Source organism: Mesoplodon densirostris, chromosome 14 (genome assembly GCF_025265405.1).
Source record: "Mesoplodon densirostris isolate mMesDen1 chromosome 14, mMesDen1 primary haplotype, whole genome shotgun sequence".
Taxonomy (NCBI): Eukaryota; Metazoa; Chordata; class Mammalia; order Artiodactyla; family Ziphiidae; genus Mesoplodon; species Mesoplodon densirostris.
This window is the reverse complement of record NC_082674.1, coordinates 35,271,000-35,291,840: the sequence shown is the minus strand read 5'-3', so window position 1 is coordinate 35,291,840 and position 20,841 is coordinate 35,271,000. Positions and strand designations below refer to the sequence as shown.

General features: G+C 52.4%; 1 pseudogene; it reads left to right on the top strand.

Annotated features, from left to right (window-relative positions):
- The first annotated feature begins 216 nt into the window (after positions 1 to 216).
- On the top strand, positions 217 to 563 carry LOC132501328 (large ribosomal subunit protein uL23-like; annotated as a pseudogene).
- The last annotated feature ends 20,278 nt before the right edge of the window (positions 564 to 20,841 follow it).

The window sequence follows — 20,841 nt, the reverse complement described above, 5'->3', positions numbered from 1 at the left end:
AGAGTCACGCATTCTCAGAGACAAGGAGAAATCAGATAGAAACGTAATGGGCAACCTGTGTGGGGTGCGGGTCTGTGTGTAGGTAGACTGTGTCCGCCCACAGGACCCCTGGGAAGACCCCGAGGATGCTCCCACTTACACTGCCTGAGCCAGACTTGTAGTCCCTGGGTTAAGCATTGCCCTCTGTGTCCACAGCCACAAAAAAAGATCTGAACGTTACCCACCTTCCAAACGCTCAAAACATTGCGGTTCAGAAGGCAGCCCAAATATCCTCAGAAGAGCGCCCACAAGGAGAAACAAGCTTGACCTCTGTGCCATCATCAAGTTCCCCCTGACCACTGAGTCGGCCCGTGAAGAAGATAGAAGACAACAGCACACCTGTGTTCATTGTAGAGGTCAAGGCCAACGAGCACCAGATTGAACAGGATGTGAAGAAGCTCTATGACATTGACGTGGCCAGGGTCAACAGCCTGATAAGGCCTGATGGAGAGAAGAAGGTGTATGTTCACCTGGCTCCTGACTGTGATGCTTTGGCTGTTGCCAACAAAATTGAGATCATCTAAACTGAGTCCAGCTGGCTAACCCTAAGTATAAGATTTTTCACTATTGAAAAAAAAGGCATTGCCCTCTGACATCCTTTCCCCCCTAGTGTGGAGTCCGTGGTCCGACCCGAGGCCCTGGGGGCTGGGGCCTGGGCCTTTTGGAGAGAAGGCCCTGAGGGGAAGGCCTCAGGCAGGGCTGGTAACCTGGTGAGGAGGCCCTGGTTTTTGTATTTTATTTTTAAATTTAAGTGGTGGAAGGACTTACACAGTACAAACACAAATGCAGACCTGAAAGTACCTAGGCAACTTGACAAGCGTATTGTCACAGGAATCAGGACATTATCATGAGGACGTTTGGAATTTATAAATAATGCCCTCTTGCAGGATGTCAGCTCTAACCCCCAGTCTGACTGCTTGTTAAAGCATCAGGCTGAGCCAGGCTAGAAATAACTGCATTCCAAATATTTGACAGTGGAATGAATCTTGAACTCACTGTGGATCAATGCCTTTTATTTTTTTATTTTTATTTTTTCCAGGCTTATTGAGATATAATTGACATATAACATTGTGTAAGTTAAAGGTGAGCAACAATGATGTGATATATGCATAAGTTGTGACGTGATTATCACAATAAGTTTACCTAACATCTATCACCTCACATAACTATGATTGTTTTTCTTGCGATGAGAACTTTTGAGATCTACTCTCTTAGCGACTTTCAAATATTCAATCCAGTAATGTTAACTGTAGTCCCCCTGCTGTATATTACATCCCCAGAATGTATTAATGCTATAACTGGAAGTTTTACCTTTTGACTACCTTGGCTAATTTTCCCCACCGCCCCACCTCTACCTCCGGTAACCACCAATCTGTTCTCTATTTATCTGAGCTCGGTTTTTTTTATTTTTTTATTTTTTTTTAATTTTTTTTTTTTTGCGGTATGCGGGCCTCTCACTGCTGTGGCCTCTCCCGTTGAGGAGCACAGGCTCCGGACGTGCAGGCTCAGCGGCCATGACTCACGGGCCCAGCCGCTCCACGGCATGTGGGATCATCCCGGACCGGGACACGAACCCGTGTCCCCTGCATCGGCAGGTGGACTCTCAACCACTGCGCCACCAGGGAAGCCCTCGGGTTTTTTTAGATTCAGCATAAAAGTGAGATCATACTCTGTCTGACTTCTTTCACTAGGTCCTGGTTCTGAGAGGACTGTGGGCACCTTTGGAGTGAGGGGGAGGGACGGTGTGTCCAGCCTGGGTTTTGTCTTGGTGGGGTGGGAGAGCACAGGATAAGATGCAGGCAGGGAGGAAGCCATAAGGAAGTTTCTGGAAATCTGTGCATTTCGCCTCCTTTCTTAACTTCCCTTCCCCTCCCCTCAACCCTCCTCCCACCCAGAACCAGGATCCAATTTCCCCTTTTTTCAAAATAGAACTCAAAACAGATTTAGTCTCTGGGAATTGTTCTGTGGCGGGAACTTGTAGAGACAAGTTGTCTCTTATGTTGTAAGAGAAATACATATATATTGAGTCTGAAAATAAAAAGTCTATTTGGCATGTGAAGCTTCTCACACCTCTGGCTGCTGGTCACCTGTGTCCTGCCTGCACTAGACATCACTGAGAGCCACACCTCAGGGTTGGTGTCCCTCTGCTACCCCCAACCCATGGGGACCTTTCAAAAATAACCACATGGAAACCCTAAATTTGGGGAGAGACTAGCACCATGTGACCCATGGTGGAGGCTAGGAATGCAGATTCCTGGGCCCCCTTCCAGGCTAATGCATTGGAATCTCCTAGTTGCTATTGGGGATTCTGCTGCATAGAATCCACAAAGTCCACTCTGAGCAACCTTGGCCCGCTGGCCAGTGGTCCTGCGCACTCTGCTCAGAGCTGGGGCCTCTCTTTCTGCAGTGCTTCAAAGCCTGGGCTTTGGGATGGGATTTTCAAGCCCTTGAGAACCCCCTTCTGTTGTTCTCAGTCATTCTGAAGTGGGGTCAGATGTGGTGGGATGGGTGGTGTTCAGTGTGTGAACCACGTGCCAGGTGCAGAGAGGGCACAGGGTGACACAGAATGACGTGTTGGAATCACCTGCCACGTGTTGTCTCAGCCCTACTCCAGTGGTTTAAGAATGATGCCTCCTGACCTCCCATCACTCATGGAGACAAAACAGAGAGTCCCACAGACATCCTGGGCCTTCCAACCTGCTGGGATAAGCTGTCTCTGATCCACCGTGGGCCACCCGTGTCTGTGGTCCTAAGAGTCAAAAAGCCTTTTCCACCAAATTTTATGTTCCTACTAGGAGTCACCAGGCCGGCATTTCCCAAACTGTCTTCTGAGCACGTCATGAAATGTGATAAAGTACAGTTGACCCTTGAACAACGTGGAGGTTAGGGGTACCAACCCCTGCACAGTCGAACATCTGTGTATAGATTATAGTCGGCCCTCTTTATAGGTGGTTCTGCATCCTCAATTCAGCCAACCGCTGATTATGTAGTATTGTAGCATTTACTGTGGAAAAAAATCAGTGTATAAGTGGACCTGCGCAGTTCAAACCCATGTTGTTCAGGGGTCAACTATATTCTCCCATGAATATGCAAAACTAGCAGTATTTTCCTTTAAAATTTATTTTGAAAAGATATGTGTATGGAAAGTGACAAATATGTGCATGCCCTTATCATCCTATGATCATCCACCTTTACAAAACGAGATGCTCTATCTGAACATGGCAAGAATTCATACTGGGGCTTGTGCATTGCAGAAGCAGTGTTGAGATGCTGTGGCCCAATACATTTGGAAATGCTATGCTGGACTGTGAGATACTTGAGGACAAGAGCCAGGACAGGTGTCCCCTCATATGTTGGTGGACTGTTACTTTGGGGAACCCCGAGGAACCACACACGTTCTGGTCTTCATGCCCTTGTATAGTCCTCTCCCACAGGTGGGCTCAAACATGTGACTGGCTCTGACCAATGTGCCATCAGAAGCATGATGCAAGCATTGATCTGACAAGTGCTTGCTTCTCCTCTTGGGGCTTGTCCTCTTGGAACTCTCTTGGGGCAGCCAGCCACAAGCTATAAAGCAACATGGGTAGACTAGAGAATGATGCGACGGCACTTGGAGATTGAGAGACCATGCGTGAGAAGGAGCTGAGGCTCCAGATATTTTACTGAGGTCTCCTTGGGCTTTCTAGCCTAGCCCAGCTGAATGAGTGGCACAGCTGATGTCTCCTGGAGCAGAAGAACCACCCAGCTGAGCCCTGCCCAAATTCCTGATCCACAAAATCATGAAGAAGAATAAACTGTTGCTGTTTTGAGGTATTAAGTTTTGGGATAGTTTGTTACGTAGCAACAGGTAACTGAGGTGCTTATAGTAGGTGAGCAATAAATGTGTGAGAAATGAGTGGATGGCAAACCATGTTTTCAGCTCTGGGGTTAATCCCCTGCTTACACTGGCCCTGATATTCATCAAGCCTTGATCACGTATACTTTCTCCTGCGATTCCTGTGATGCTTAATTTTATGTGTCAACTTGACTAGGCCATGGAATGCCTAGGTAATTGGTCAAACGTTATCCTGGGTGTTTCTGTGAAGATATTTTTGAATGAGAGTAACATTTAAATTGGTAGACCAATAAAGTAAATTGACCTCCATTATGTAAGTGGGATTCATCCGATCACCTGAAGGCTTGAATGGAACAAAAGGCTGATCCTCTCCCGAGCAAGAGAGAATTCTCCTGCCTGACAGCTGTCAAACTGGGACGTTGACTTTTCCTGCTTCTACAGCAGCCTTCTAGCCTTCGGACTCAAAGTGGGACATCGGCTCTGCAGATTTTGGACTTACCAGCCTCCATAATTGCATAAGCCAATTCCTTATAATAAATTTCCTTATCTGTAGATCTAGATCTATAGGTATATGCTATTCATTTTGTTTCTTTGGAGATCCCTGAGTAATACAGATTAGGGTACCAAGAATAGGGTTGCTGCTATAACAAATACCTAGAAACGTGGAAGTGGCTTTTGAACTAGGTAATGGGTAGAGGCTTGGGGTGCTTGCTGGAAAAATCCTAGATTGCCCTGAAGGGACTGTTGGTGGCACATTAAAGGCGATTCTGGTGAAGACTTAGAAAGAAAAGGAGAGAGCTATAGAGAAAGCTGTAGAGAAGAGGTATATCATCTTGAAGAGAATGCTTCTGGAATATGAACAATAATGCTGCTTCTGGTGACACCTCAGGAGGAACATGGTATTGGAAGCTGAGGGCAAAGTGATCCTCGTTATAAATTAGCAAGGAACTTGTCTCAGTTGCGTTCCAGTGTTTTGTGGAAGGTAGGACTTGTATGTGACAACCTTGGATATTTAGCAGAGGAGATTTCTAAGCAAAGTGTTGAAAATGTGGCCTGGCGTCTCCTTACTGCTAATAGTAAAATGTGAGAGGAGGGAGATGAATTGAAGAAATTATGACGCAAAAAGGAACCAGAATTCGAAGATATGGAAAATTCTCAGCTTATCCATATTTCAAAAAATAGGAAAGCAGCAATCCAGAGAAAACACCAAGGGTGCAGCTGGATGATCATTCCATAAAGAGATTATCCACAGATTTAATCAGCCATCTCAGCTGAAGCCAGGAATAGAGATGGGATTATATTGGCAGAATCATGCCAGCGGGGACTAAAGGGGAGAGAGAAAATGGAGCGGAGGAAGGCTGTCAGATGTCTGGGATCTACTGGACAGGACAGTAGAGTATCCAGATTCAGATGTTCAAGAAAAGGGAACAATGACCATGAAGATGATTCAGAGATCATCAGGGCTGCCACTCCCACCTCAGGCCCAGGGGACACGGCTGTTTCAAAGGGTGGGGCCACTTCCTCAGTTTCAGAGGGCCAGGAGGCCATCAATCAGTGCCTCAGAGGCAAGGCTGCCCAGCAGAGCTGAGGGGGCAGGGTCACTGCCTAGGGTCATGGGGTGATGCTACTGCCCCGGTGGGCATGGAGGGTAGGACACTGAGCTAAAGAGGATCATTCTGGAGCCTTAAGATCAAATGGAATTTGCCTTGCTGGTTTTGGACTGGCTTGGGACCCGTTACCTCTTTCTTCTTCCCAATTTCTCCCTTTTGGAATGGGAATGTCTATTCTATGCCTGTCGCACCATTGTGTTTCGGTTGTGTCTTGGAAGTACAGAACTTGTCTGGTTTCACCATTTCACAGCTGGAGAGGAATTTTGCCTCAGAATGAATCATACCTCGAGTTTCATCCATATCTGGTTTAGAGGACATTTAGTGAGACTTTGGACTTGGAATTGATGCCGGAATGGGTTAAGACTTTGGGGGCTGTTGGGATGGGGTGAATGTATTTTGCATGTGAGGCGAATTCGGGGGCGGGCACTAGTTGGCTGTTACGGACTGAAGGTGTCCCTCAAATTTACATGTTGAAGCCCTAACCCCCAATGTGACTGTATTTGGAAATGGGGCCTTTAAAAAGGTAATTAGGGCTTCCCTGGTGGTGCAGTGGTTGAGAGTCTGCCTGCCGATGCAGGGGACACGGGTTTGTGCCCCAGTCCGGGAAGATCCCACATGCCGCGGAGTGGCTGGACCCGTGAGCCATGGCCACTGAGCCTGCGCATCCAGATCCTGTGCTCCACAACGGGAGAGGCCACAACAGTGAGAGGCCTGCGTACCACCAAAAAAAAAAAAAAAAAAAAAAAAGGTAATTAAGTTTAATGAGGTCATAGGGGTGGGGCCCTAATCCAATAGTACTGATGTCTTTACAAGAAGAAGAGACACCAGAGGTCTCTCTCTATCCTCGTGTACACAGATTAAAGGCCATGAAGCTGCATCTGCAAGCTGAGGAGAGAGGTCTCACCAGAAACCAAACTGGCCAGAACCTTGATCCTGGGCTTCCAGCCTCCAGAACTGCGAGAAGATAAATTTCTATTGTTGGGACTTCCCTGGTGGTGCAGTGGTTAAGAATCCGCCTGGGGCTTCCCTGGTGGCGCAGTGGTTGAGAGTCCACCTGCCGATGCAGGGGACACGGGTTCGTGCCCCGGTCCGGGAGCATCCCACATGCCGCGGAGCGGCTGGGCCTGTGAGCCATGGCCGCTGAGCCTGCGCGTCCGGAGCCTGTGCTCCGCAACGGGAGAGGCCACAACAGTGAGAGGCCCGCGTACCGCAAAAAAAAAAAAAAAAAAAAAATCCGCCTGCCAATGCAGGGGACACGGGTTTGATCCCTGGTCCAGGAAGATCCCACATGCTGTGGAGCAACTAAGCCCGTGTGCCACAACTACTGAGCCGACGTTCTAGAGCCTGCACGCCACAACCGCTGAAGCCCGCACTCCACAACTGCTGAAGACCGCGCACCTAGAGCCTGTGATCCACAACAAGAGAAGCCACTGCAATGAGAAGCTCACGCATCACAACGAAGAGTAGCCCGCACTCGCTGCAACGAAGATCCAACGCAGCCAAAAATAAATAAATTAATTAATTAAAAAAAAGAATTTCTATTGTTAAGCTACTCTGTCTATGATTTTTTTTTTTTTTTTTTCGGTATGCGGGCCTCTCACTGTTGTGGCCTCCCCCGTCGCGGAGCACAGGCTCCGGACGCGCAGGCTCCGGACGCGCAGGCTCAGCGGCCATGGCTCACGGGCCCAGCCGCTCCGCGGCATATGGGATCCTCCCAGACCGGGGCACGAACCCGTATCCCCTGCATCGGCAGGCGGACTCTCAACCACTTGCGCCACCAGGGAGGCCCTGTCTATGATATTTTATTATGACAGCCTGAGAAGACTAATGCAATTCCCCACAACAACTGATGAGTGAGGGGTTCATGCAGACTTGGATTTCAATTCTAACATTCACTGATTCAATTACTCAGCCAATATTTAAGTCCCACTATGTGTCAGACGCTGCCAGACCCTGGGTTTCGATGGCAAGCAACATGGTCACAGTCCCTGTTCTTGTGGAGCTTAAAGTCATGTGAGGGAGGTGAACTTCATCAAATAATTACTCAAACAGACATAAGATAATAACAATGATGAGTGCTATAGGGGGATATCCCCTAGTCAAGAAGGTCAGGGAAAGTTCTTGGAGAGGTAACACCAGACCTGAGATGCGAAGGGCGATTAGGAGTAAACCAGGTGAAGCAGGGAAGGATGGGTGTTCCACGCAGAAGGAACAGCATGTGCAAAGGGTACTCCCACCAAGGAGGGAGCCGGAGGGTGTTCAGGGGACCGGACGAAGGCCGCCCTGACTCTCCAGAGTGGAGAGAGGAGGGGCGGAGGAAGAGGTGGGTCTCTCATGCTGGGCAGACCACGGTAAGACTTTGTCTTACGAGCAGCAGGAAGCCACTGAGCTGTCCTAACCTGCGAGTTGGCACGGTCGGGTTGGCGCTGACTGGCCTGGGGCCGCTGTGTGGAAGAGGAGCTGCGTGGAGGCCAACGTGGAGGCTCTTGTGGGGTCCAGGAGAGATGTGCGGCGGCAGAAGCGGGGCGCTGGGCCAGAGTGGTGGCAGCGGCGGTGGAGGGAAGGGCTAGATTGGAGAGCTGTTTATTAAGGTAAGGCAACCGGGCTTTGGTGCTGAAGTGTGTATGGGAGGTGAGGGTGAGGGAGGAGTCCCTGCGTTGAGCACCTGGGTGAGGGCTGGTATCATCCAGGGAGGGAGAGAAGATGGGGACGACCAAGTCAGGGGTGGGGCAGCCACTTACTGATTGGGTGAACTCGGCAGGCACTTTTAAACCTCTGTATGTCTCGGTTCCCTATCTAAGTTCTTTAAGTGAGATGATGTTTCTAGAGTCGGGCTCAGAACAGCTGTTCCTGCATATCAAGGCCCACCCGCCCCCCCACCCCCCATCTTTTCCTCTGTGCGGTGGCATGGGCAGATGCTATTGTTCCCATTTTCACTTTTTTTTTTTTTTTTTCGCAGTACGCGGGCCTCTCACTGCTGTGGCCTCTCCCGTTGCGGAGCACAGGCTCCGGACGCGCAGGCTCAGCGGTCATGGCTCACGGGCCCAGCTGCTCTGCGGCATGTGGGATCGTCCCGGACCGGGGCACGAACCCGTGTCCCCTGCATCGGCAGGTGGACTCGCAACCACTGTGCCACCAGGGAAGCCCTATTGTTCCCATTTTAAGGATGAGGAAGCTGAGTCTCTGGCAGTTTGAGGTCTCACCCAAAGTCCCACACTGTTGGAACTAGGCTTATAGAGAGGTAGTGGGAAGAGCCTTCCCTCTCTGCCAGGCTGCCTTTAATATCAGCTTGCAGATCTCCAGAGCGGCAATGATTCATTCAGCAGCTCCTCAGTCATCATCACAGGCCTGGTGTGGGGTGGCGAAGAGGGGACGAACTTCAGGTGGGAAATGCGGTTGGGGGAAGGGAGACAGAGGTGTGTTGCCATGAGGGCAGGCCCCGAGTCCTCAGAAAGGCAGGAAGTTAAATACCAAATAGCCAGCTGCCAAAACAAAGGATCCTCACAAAGTTTACGTTTTATACACACAGAGTCCACGTTTTATACACCCAGAGTCCAAGACGGGTGCTCTGATTGGCAGGCAGCCTTCCCCTGAGCAGAGATTCAGGCACCCAGGCTCCTTCCATCTTGTGGGTCTGCCATCTCCTAAATCACGAGGTCATGGCAGAAGGGAAAATAGAGGTAGCTGGAGCACACCTGCTTCTTAACATCCTCAGCCCAGAAGAGAAACAGAGTGTGCCTCTGCTCATGCTCTACCAGCTTGATGGCAAAGGGGATGGAAACGGAGTCCAGAGAGTACCCAGGAAGAGGAGAAGATGAATTTGGTAACCAGCTAACCAGTCCTGCTACAACAGGTCAGAGCTACAACTTGTTTAAGATGGTGGTGGGGAAGGGTGCCCAGGATCTTCTGGAATTTCCCTAGGACAGGAGAGGACCAGCCCTGGGGTCAGCAGGTTGGAAGAGCCGGGCTTGATCCCAGTACACTGGTTGATAGTTGGCAGGGAGGACACTTCTGGGTACATGCTCATGGGCCAAGGCCAATGGGAACTCTATCCCGAGGTCCTTAAGAAACTGTACTATGAGGACTTAGTGAGAAATGCCCCTGTGTATTATACCTACTAAAGCATTTGTGGCCTGGCAGAGGGAGGGGTGTTGTGGTGACCTTTAATTAGGTGGCTTCCATGCACTGAGAAGGGACATTTGAGCAAAGACATGAAGACACTGATTCATGAGGATGCTGGTGGAAGGGCAAAGGGAACAGCAAGTGCAAAGGCCCTGTGGTAGGAGTGGGCTTGCTGTGTTCAGGACCCCATTGTAATAATCTAGGCCAGAGATGAGGGTGGTAGCAGTGCGTGGGGACGAGGGGAGAAGTGGTTAGATTTCTGGCTCAATTTGTAGGTATATCTCTCCTTTTCTCACTTTCCTTCCTTTCTCAATTTTCTGGAAGGGCCTAATGAAGACACACTGAGGTGTGTCTACTTCTTTACTCTTTTCTTGCCCATGAGGGCAAGAACTGGGCCTGACTCCTTTCCTTACCCTCACACCTGGCACAGGGAGGGCCCCTGGCCAGTGCCTGGTGAACATGTCTGTGGAGAGAAGTCACGTCCTCCTGAGTCATCAGTTTCCTGGGGCTGAGCCCAGGCCCTGCTTGTCAGCATGTTGCTCACTGATCTGGAAAGCTTTCCTGTCGTCTAGACACTCCCATCCCCATGCTAAAGAGACCTTCTAAAGGAGGTCAGTGTACGCAATCAAAGGAGAAGGGGCATGGAGCCACAAGGGAGTCACAGGGACACCTGCTGGGAGACAACTTCACAGGTGCTATTTCATCTGGATGTGTCCCCCTGCTGGTTTCAGGAAGTGACAGGATGTACCTAGGACTGCACCCAGGAGGGACCCCAGGCCCAGACCAGCCAGGCCCTGCGCTCCAGCTGGGAGTGTTGGACTTGCACTGCTCCCTCATTGACGGGTGGAGGGATCCCCAGCAGCCTCTGAGGGGCCTCTTGAGCTTGGTCCCAGGGCATCCTTTACCCACTGACCTGCAGCACCTTCCCTGCAACACCCGTCTCCTCTGACTTTCACAGACGCTTGGGTGCAACTGCTGTTTACAGCCCAGCAGGCTCTGGATGTCTGAGAGGGCTTCGAGGAATTGAAGACCCCTGGGCCTTCAATTCAAAACGTTGCTGCAGGCTTCCGGCTTTCTCCCGGATTGCATTCTGAGAGTCATGTGTTTCCTGTGCTCTCATGCCAAAATTTACTGCCATTTCACTTTTCCCACAGGTTTTCTCTCTCATACTATGTGGCAGGGCATGATGGTGCAGCGGTTACACACGTGTGAACTCTGGAATCGGACAGATTTGAGTGGGCATCGTAGCTTCTACCCTCACTAACTGTTACAGGAGCAAAGCCCTCTGAGCCTCAGTGTATTCATCTGTAAAATGAGGACAATCCGAGTATCGACCTAAGAGCTTGGTTGTGAAGATTAAACTGAGGTAGTGATAAAATGCGTAGACACACAGTGAATGCGGGTTATTATTACTCTTAATAACAACCCAAAGGAGAGGTGGGGCTCTTAGGGCAGGCCAGCGACATTGCCGGCTCTGAGCCCTGCTTCCTATTTCCTCCAGCTTCTCGGGCAAGTTCCACTTTAGGCCAGAGCAAAATGAGAAAGCTCTGCAGGTTCTGGGCCTCTGGGGAGACTGACAACAGCTGAATCCATGAATGATGCCTCGGCAGGTGCCAGGGACGCCCAGCCCCACCCTCACCCAGTGCCAGAGCGCTGCCTGCCAGACCCTTGTCAGCGGTTACAACCTCCAACTGCCTCCTGCTGCCCCAATTTTATCAAAAGCTCAGTTGAGAGAAATAAAGTTCATGGGGGTTATTTAAAGGCCATGCATTCCATCCATTCTTCCAGATGAGACTTATCCCCGAACCAAGTTGGGCTCTCATGAAGCCGAGTGCCTCTTGCACCATGTTATTTAGCCACCACAAAATCTTTACTATGTCCCTCCCTTATGGTGGGGCTTTCTGGAAAATGGCTGGAGGAGTCCCCCTGTTGCATTTATCTGGGGATGCTGCTGTCGCTAGCAGTCACTACCTCAGCCAGCACTGGCTATAAGACCTGGGAGCCGAATATATTTCAGGCTCCAGTTCCTGGCGAAGCTCTGCATCCTCAGATGGTTTCTGATTATGGTCAATACGACTCATGAAACTGGCCCCAATTCTCATTTCATTTGGGCTACCAGGAAGCTCAGAGCCAAATTTGGGGCTCAGCTTGAAGAATCCTAGAGGGTCTCTTGGTCCGTCATGTAAGGAAGATGATTTCTTCCCAGATGCTGAGAGATAAGATGATGACGATGATTTTGTATGTATGTTTTTAAAAAAATATCTATTTAATTTATTTTCCTTATTTTTTTGGCTGCATCAGGTCTTAGTTGCGGCACATGGGATCTTTGTTGAGGCACGCGGGATCTTTTTGTTACAGCGCAGGGTCTGCTTGGGTTTCTCTCTGGTTGTGGCGTGCAGGCTTCTCTTTAGTTGTGGTGTGTGGGTTTTCTCTTCTCTAGTTGAGGCACGTGGGCTCAGTAGTTGTGGCGCTCGGGCTCAGTTGCCTTGCGGCATGTGGGATCTTAGTTCCCCAACCAGGGATCGAACCCACGTCCCCTGCATTGGAAGGCGGTTTCTTTACCACTGGACCATCAGGGAAGTCCCTGGTATGTATCTTGTCAATTACTTTAGGGCTGTAGTGGGACCAGAGTGGAAGTTTCCATCCTGAAAAACAAGGGATGGAGAACTGGCCAGGGTGAGTGGAGAAGGAGGAGGTGAGGGGGAGGAAATGGTGCAAGAAATGGTGGCTCTAGGATGGGCCCCTTTCTAGGCCACCGTGGAGGGGGTCAAGGGTCTAGTTTAACTGAACCAGAGGGCGTGAAAAGAGGATTTTCCATTAATTTGTGAAGAGAACCACAGCCATTGCTCAACTTGAACTTCTCCCTGTGGCCCCCCTCCGCCCCCCAGCTTTCTGGGTATTTTTGTGATGCTGTGAAACTCCGAAGCTTGCAGTGTCTCCTTTCTCTTCCTCTTTGCTCCCCAGCCCAGACACTCCCACCCACCTTTTCCTTTGTCCTCTTTGCCCTTCTACAACTCCCGCTTCCCTCCATCCCTCCGCCCCGGGGCACAGGGGCGAGGGCTGGGCTGCCCACTGTGACTGCTCAGCCATCTCTGGGCGACACACGAATCCCTCTGGTCTGAAGCCCACAGGTTTGCTGCTGGAGCAAACAGAGGAGGGCTGAGGAGTCCAGACCCCTCAAGGAAAGAGTAACAGTAGAGCAGCGAACATTCATTGAACCTGCTACTGTCTGCCAAACATTTAGGAACCATTACCATCGCTGCTTTATCGGATTTATTTTAATGAGTCGTATGCCTCAGCAGCTCTCTGTCCCAGCCAGGCCCCTTCATCCATCTGTTTACCTGTCTATCTAGTCCCGGGGTTCTCAATTTCAACACCACTAACATTTGGGGCCAGATACTTCTTTGCTGTGGAGGCTGTTCTGGGCACTAGAGGATGCTCAGCAGCATCCCTGGCCTCTACCCACTGGGTGCCAATATCACCCCCCACCCCGTGACAACCAAAAAGTCTACAGACATTGCCAAATATCCCCTGGTGGTTGCAGGGGACAAAATCACCCCCAGGTTGGGAAACACCATCCCTTTTGTCCCAGCCCTCACTTGTATCTCCCTCTCTGACACATTAACAGGTATCCCATTTGTGTATGTTCTTGCAGCTCTGTTGACTGCCTGCCACATCCTTTGCCCAGTTTTCTATCCCGGTTGCCATGTTCTTTTTTTTTTTTTTTTTTTTTTTTTGTGGTACGCGGGCCTCTCACTGTGTGGCCTCTCCCATTGCGGAGCACAGGCTCCGGATGCGCAGGCTCAGCGGCCATGGCTTACGGGCCCAGCCACTCCGTGGCATGTGGGATCTTCCCGGACCAGGGCACGAACCCGCGTCCCCTGCATCGGCAGGCGGACTCTCAACCACTGTGCCACCAGGGAAGCCCTGCCATCTTCTTTTGATTTGCAAAGGGTAGTCCTTGTGTCTTCTAGATATTGGTCCCATGCTGGTCTGGACCTGTGTTGTCTTCTCTTTTTCTGCCATCCATCTATTAACTCTCACCTTACAGGTGAGGACACAAGGGCACAGGGCTCACAGCACTAGTAAGTGGTGGAGCCAGGACACGGGCCCGGGTCTCTGTCCTCAGAGCCCAGGCCCGTGCCCCCTGCGGGCACAATGACATCCCTTCCTTCCAAATATGCCTCCAGAGAAAAGCAGACAAGATCAGGCACTGAAACCCGGGGAGGGGACCCAGGTGGTTTGCTCAAGGTCACACAGCTAGTCAACAGCATCACCTGGTTCTCCCTGATACGATGACAAGTGTCTTGGGAGTCGGATTTCACCTTTACTTTGTTCTAGGAATGCCCAAGTTTGATGGCCAGTGTCTGATGAGAGACACTGCCTCTGGGGAGCAGAGAAGGTGGGGATCTGAGAGTGTCGGGCTGGGAGGGCTCTTTGCTAGCTTGGCGTAGAGGGTGGAGGGACCAGGCTCACAGACTCAGAATTTGCAGGTTTCTGGATTCGGACTTTCTGTATGGTTGGCAATGCTCTCCATGCCCTGGGCCCTGGCAGAAGAGTGCTTCTTACCAGGCCCCGGGATGATTGGTGAAGGGGGAGCAGGGGGCACAGCGGTGGGGGCTTTGTTCCCTAAATGTCACTCACATGACTCTCTGACCTCAGAGTCCTTCCCCTTTCTCTTGTCTTTTTCTCCTTCACTGCCTTTGGCCCTGCTTCAGTTTCCCTTCTCTATTTTCCTTTTCTCAATCCACACAAAGCCCTCAGAGGCCTGGAGTTGCCCTGGGGCCTCCTGCCTCTTGTGAGGTTGGTTTCCAGTTCCTGGACTGCAGACCTGGGGCTGTCAGCCCTGGAGGGGCCCGGGGAGGCCTCGGGGGTGGGGGGCCTGGTTGGGAGCAGGCAGGCCAATGAGCCAGCACCCCAAGGCTGGCCCTGCACCTGGCATCCCGCGGGGGGGTGGGGGGGTGGCGAGCCTCAGTATCTGATGGTGCCCCTGGTGCAGGCCACCACCCCTCCCCACCCACCCAAGACAGACAGGCCTTGCTCTACAGACAGGCCTTACTCATCACAGAGCCCATCCCACTGGCCTCAAGTCCTTCTCAGCGAAGAAGGTGGCACCCAGATGTGGCACTCTGGCTTAGAGCTTCATCTTTAGTTTCTAGAAGCTTTTCCCACAGTGCTTCTGAACCCTGTCTGCTCATTCAGAATCACCTGGGTAGCTTCCCAAACAGAATGATGACCAGACCCCAAGCTGAGGCTCTGGTTTCTTTGGTCTGAAGCGTAGGCCGGGGTGGATAGGGTGTAGTCTCCCCAGGTGATTCCGATCAGGAATCCGGAGTGAGAGCCTCTCTTTTACTGAGGGCCGAGTGTCACAGAGAGAACACGGAATGCAGTTTAGGAAGCCTGAGCTTTAGGCAGACCACCCTCAGTGAGACATGTGTCCCTGGGCACAGCTCCTTCTGTCTGCCGTCACTGGCACCCTAAGGAGAAATTGACCAATTTGTGGAATTTCAGACTTGGAAGGGGCCCTGAAGGTCAACCAATCCATGCATCCCTTGTTCTCCAAACGAGAGGACTGTGCCCGGAGGGAGTAAGTGGAGTGCCCTGGGTCCCAGAGGGCTTGGGCAGGGTCAGGAAACCAGCCCAGTCTTGGGGCAGCCTCCTCCCCCTGGCTACTCTCAGCCGGGCCCCTCTCCGGGAGTCCTCTCTAGATGAGATTGCTGGGGAGATTGTGTCTCTGGGAGCAGTTCTGCAGGGGGTCTGGTCTCCCCACTGTTTCCTGGAGGAGGAGACGGGCCTTCCGAGCCTGGAGGGGGAGCAGGGGGAAGCACTGGCTAGAACCAGCGGGCGCTGCTCTCAGCCAAAGTTTGCAAGAGAACTTGCAGAGACGCTGACTTTTTGCAGCTGTTTTATGAGGTCTGTGGACTGAAAAGGGAAGTTTGGCTGCATTTAGAAAGTTGTCCACAAAGAGGAATGGCGGGGGCAGGGTTGGGGAGGGTGGCGGGTTGCGCGGAGCTGGAGGAAGAAGCTGGGCGATCCGGGAGAGATGCCAGCGGGGGCCTGAGGACAAGGGTTTGATTTGGGCCCACATGTTGTCACTTTGGAAGCTCTTGGGGTTGGGAGGTGGGGCTGGGGGAAAGTGCAGGGGAGAGGAAAAGAAAAGAAAGGGAGAAGGGGGAGGGCAGGAGTTCCCAGCCTGGGAGCCTGGCTTTTTCTTGGATTGGAAGCAAACATGGAGGGTGCTGGGAGCATGGCCAGTTCTGCCCCAAAGGCCCAGCCAGTGGTTTCCTCTAGAGGGGCCCAGGGACATGGTGGGAGGTGCTGAGAGAGGGAGAAGCTTTTGTCAAGATGGCACAGCCCACAGGAGGGGCATGTTAAGGGAGGAACTTCCCCTTCCCCCAAGGTGCTCAGAGATTTCTCTGGGCAGCCTGAAATGTCCCATCCTTCAAGGCCAGAAAGGCATCCGACTTCTCCCTGGACCGACCCGGAGCCCAGGCTTCAAGGTGGCAACAGGAAGGGTACTGCACAAGGCTCCGGAGGCCTGGATGGTTCCCGAGGGCCTGGTTGAAGATCCCCACGCCTCACTTTCCTGTTTTCGCTGGCACCCGGGAGGAGCCGTCCCACTGCCCTGTAACAAGTGCCCTGGCCCCAAGCACCAGGAAAGACAATGGCGCTCCTGATGACTATGTGGTCACACTCCCCCTGCCCCTGCCAAGCCCACTGCCCTCCCAGAGTCTCTGGCACTGGTAAGGTGCTGCAATCTGCTGCCCCCCAGCCCAGCCTTGTCCATGCCGGTGTATGTGGGAGCAGAGTGAGGGGCTGGAGGTGGGGGGACCGTAACCCTGACCCGGAGCTCTCTCGCAGAAGATCCTGCCCTCACCAGAAATACGCCTAGCAGAGCTTCTCTTCCCAAGGCAACCCCACTCCAGAGGACCACGACAAGAGACTCTAAGAGGCAGAGCCCCTCTCTCCTGACACTGACCATGCCACCCTGGCCGCAGAGACGGTGCTGCTGTCTTTCTCAGGAACATGGTAGAATGGGCATCCAGAGGGATCCACTCTGAGGATGGGCAGAGAGGAAAGGCCTGCACTGGTTCTGCCTCAGTGGCTGAGCATCTGAGGCCAGAAGAACACCTCTTAAATGAGACTGCTTAGGGTTTCCCTGGTGGCCCAGTGGTTGAGAGTCTGCCTGCTAATGCAGGGGACACAGGTTCGAGCCCTGGTCTGAGAGGATCCCACATGCCGCTGAGCAACTAGGCCTGTGAGCCACAACTACTGAGCCTGCGCGTCTGGAGCCTGTGCTCCGCAACGAGAGAGGCCGCGATAGTGAGAGGCCCGCGCACCGCGATGAAGAGTGGCCCCCGCTTGCCACACCTAGAGAAAGCCCTCGCACAGAAACGAAGACGCAACACAGCAAAAATAAATAAATTAATTAATAAACTCCTACCCCCAACATCTTAAAAAAAAAAAAAAAAAGAGAGAGACTGCTTAGTGTGTCCTGGCAAAGAAAGCAACTTGACTCAACTCAGCTCAACAAGACTTCCACTCATTGTGTTATTCAGTGAGTCTTTACTGAGTTCCAACTATGTGCCGAGTGCTGTGTTAAGTGCTAGGGATGTAGAAGACAACACACCAGACTTAGTCCCTGGTGGAGGCGCTTGAGGGCTCTCTGTGCGTCTGTGTCTCCACTATACCCATGAGGGTGGCCATGGTGCTGGGGCAGGGGGAGGCAAAGCCCTTACTCTTGTGGTCTCACTGGGGAGACAAGATGCACGTACATGAGACACTCGGAGGACGATACGAAGTTTAAATAAATACATTATCCCCTCTGGTAACCACACGTTGAAGTGAACATGACCAGGTTCAGGCTATGCAGGTCTATAAGTGCTGTGGGTGGACCTGATGGGGCAGCCCCACTGCGTCTGGGTTACTCTCCAAGCTTCTTGGAAGTATCTGATTAGGTGGGCCTGACTATCAACCTTGAAAAAAGTCATCAGTTCTGCCATGAGTGTATTGGACTGGAAAAATCTATATAGATCCTATCCTTCTTCCCATTTCCCCCCTCTCCTTCCTCTGTCTCACTCAGAGCCAGAAAACTTCCATGGCCAATGACTGGATGAACGCCTTCTGTTTACAAAGCGCAGTGCTAGCTGCAATAGGTTTATAGAGATAAACAACATGGGCCTTATCCTTAAGGACCTTCAAACCAGCTTGGGTTCACAAGTTGCTATAATAGGAGACAGTGAAAGATGTACGTGGGGACTGCAAACAACAGGAAAGCTGAGTCTCATCCCTGGCATAGGATTCGGAATATCGATTCTGTGTTATTTGTGTGTGTGTGTGTGGCGGGGGGGTATGCTGTCTACTGTTTGTTGTTTGTTTTTATCTCAAACTTCAGAAAAATTATAAGAACATTAATGGGTAATTTCTGTAAGCCCTTTCCCAAGATTCACCAGTTGTTTACATTTGATGGAATCATTTGAGAACAAGTTAGAGACATTTTGCTCTTTTACAACTAAACACTTCAGTGTGTATTTCAAGGACATTGTTTTTTACGTAGTCTGGTTTCCTCATAGCTGAGCCTTCTTCCTCTCATTTTCAGACAGTATTGGATCACTCTGTCCCCTAAATAAAGCTTATTTAATGGGAGACAACTAGCTTGATCTTCTGCTTGATACCATGCTGGTGGCTGGGCCATTGGGGGCTGCTGGGTCATAGGGTTCCCCTGGGAATCTCTGTTGGCCTCAGTGGCTGTGCCTGAGTCGGCTTGCTACCGGGCAGCCAAGCTGCCCCCTTAGAGGCCTGGCCAGGCCTTGGCCGAACTCTCTGCTCTCTTTCCCTCCACTTCGTTCTTGACTTTTCTGCACATTCTCCCGCCCACAGATATGAATGTCGCATGATGTTGACTTTCCAGTGTCCAGCATGGCCTGGTGGAAGCGGAGTGAGCTTGTTTGGACACTTTCTCTGGTCCTTGGAGGCCAGCCCGGGCTCCTCTGAAAACACAGGAGGCTTCCTTTCCCTAACTCGCAAGAGGAGTGAGGTGCTATGGCACAGTCTGGCTCCAAGGCCTGTGGTCCTGCTCAGGACCGGCAGTCTTAGGCTGAGGGAACATTTTCCAGAGTACAGCTGAGGGACAGAATGTCTCCACGAGATGGGCTGGGATGGGCTGGGTTTTGGAAAGGCCCCTGCTTGTTCTGGGAGGTGTTCAGGATGCTGAGGTTTTGGAAATCCATGGTGGCTGTTCATGACTGCTCCCAGCTTTGGGAGGAGGAACGAATGGGTGCCCGTTTCCTTGGGTTCAGTGGCAAAGGTGAAGCCCAGGACTGCTGATCCCTCGGCTGGGCCCGGGGAGGGTGCTGGGCTTTGAAGGGGGAACACAGCCTAGAGGACTGGACCTTGGAGTCATGAGATGTTGTCCACATACAGTGAGCCTTGCCTGGAGGTCTTTCAGCACTGGCCAGGACACAAACCCAAAGTGATCTCCGGGCTGTACTCAGGGGCGCCTCTGATGGAGCAGGTAGGAGAAACCCCAGGGAACCCATGAGACAGAACATACTGGAGGAATTTAACTAGGCAGATCAATCTCGTGCAAAGAAAGGCCAAGGGAAGGGAGAGCCCAGAGCAGGCCTGAGCAGTCAAGAAACACTCTGGGGAGGAAGGGAAGCCTCCTTTCGGCAGCCTCTCCCTCTGTTCTGTTCTTGCACACAGCCACCCAGGGTCCTGTTCCAGCTCTGTTCTGTCACCTTGGGCAGGTCGATTTACATTCTTGGGCCTGTTTCCTCCTCTGTGAAATAGGAAGTGGGCCACCTGAGTCATCTCCCTGGGGCAGTGAGTACTGAGAGGTAATCCAGCGGAGTTGGGGGGGGGTCGGTGGGTTGCAGAGGAGCTTGGAGAGCTTATGAAAATACAGATGCCTGGGCCCCAGCCCAGACTTTGGGAGCCGATTCTCTGGTGGTGAGGCCCGGGTCTGTATAGGTTTCCTTTTTTTTTTTTTTTTTTTTTGCGGTACGCGGGCCTCTCTCTCACTGTTGTGGCCTCTCCCGTTGCGGAGCACAGGCTCCGGACACACAGGCTCAGCGGCCATGGCTCACGGGCCCAGCCGCTCCGCGGCATGTGGGATCTTCCCGGACCGGGGCACGAACCCGTATCCCCTGCATCGGCAGGCGGACTCTCAACCACTGCGCCACCAGGGAAGCCCTAGGTTTTCTTTTGAACAAGCTCCCCAGGTGGTCCTTGGCTCAGAAGCCCGGTGACTATGGGGTCTTTTCATCCTCAGCCCCGGATTAAACCGCAGGCCGACCGGATCCAGACTCAGGCCTCTATTCCTTGATGTATTTTCCCTGGTGTCGGGCAGAGCGGGGTACAGGTGGGGGCACCTTGGCCTTCCCACCTGGCAGTCCATCGGCCCCTCCCATCCGGGAGCTGAGCCGAGGTCCTGGCGACCTGAATGCACCCCCTCTCTCCTTCCCTAAGAATGGCCTCAATGCCTCCCATTACCATCTCCATGGCACTGGCCTCCAGGGCCCCATGGAAATCACGAGGCTTTCTGAGGAGTCTTGCAGACTTCAGAAAAGACCCCGGGCCCCCTGCCCACCCCGGGCTCCCTGGCCCTCTAAATCCCGCTCGGAGCGCGGACACAGAGCTCCCTCTCTCCTCGGCGGCCTGGCCGCTCATTCTCCCACAGAGCTGACGTTTCTCTGCGGCCCAGCTGGCTGCAGTTTTTAGAAATAACAATATCCCCGGGGGGGAGGAGCGGCGGGGTGAATGGGCGCCTTTGTCCGGGGCCCTGTGAAGCCCGATTAATTATGCGCTGCGGAGCGCGGGGAGCTCGGCGGCCCGGCCCCACGGCGGCTGAAAGGCCCCGGCTTGGGAGCGCGGCCGCCGGCTCCGCGCCGCCGCACAAAGGGCCGCGAATTAGAAAACCGCCAATTACCCCGCATTTTGTATTTGCCCTTGTTTCGCTGACACTGTGGACGGCCCCTCCCCGGGCGGCTGCACTTTGAGGGTTTTCCAGCCCTTTCTCGGTTACCAGGGGCGACTGGGCAGAGGGCTGGGGCGGGTCTTGGGGAGAGCGGGAGGCGCCAAGCGCCCGGTGGGATCGTGTGCGGTGGGGACTTCGGGCGGGAGACAAGCGTGTGGGTATCGCCCCCGGGGACGTGGGTCTCAAATCTCACGCTCTTGCCAAAGCCGGAGCCTGTTCATAATGCAGATCCCCGGGCCCCGTTGACTCAGGAGGAC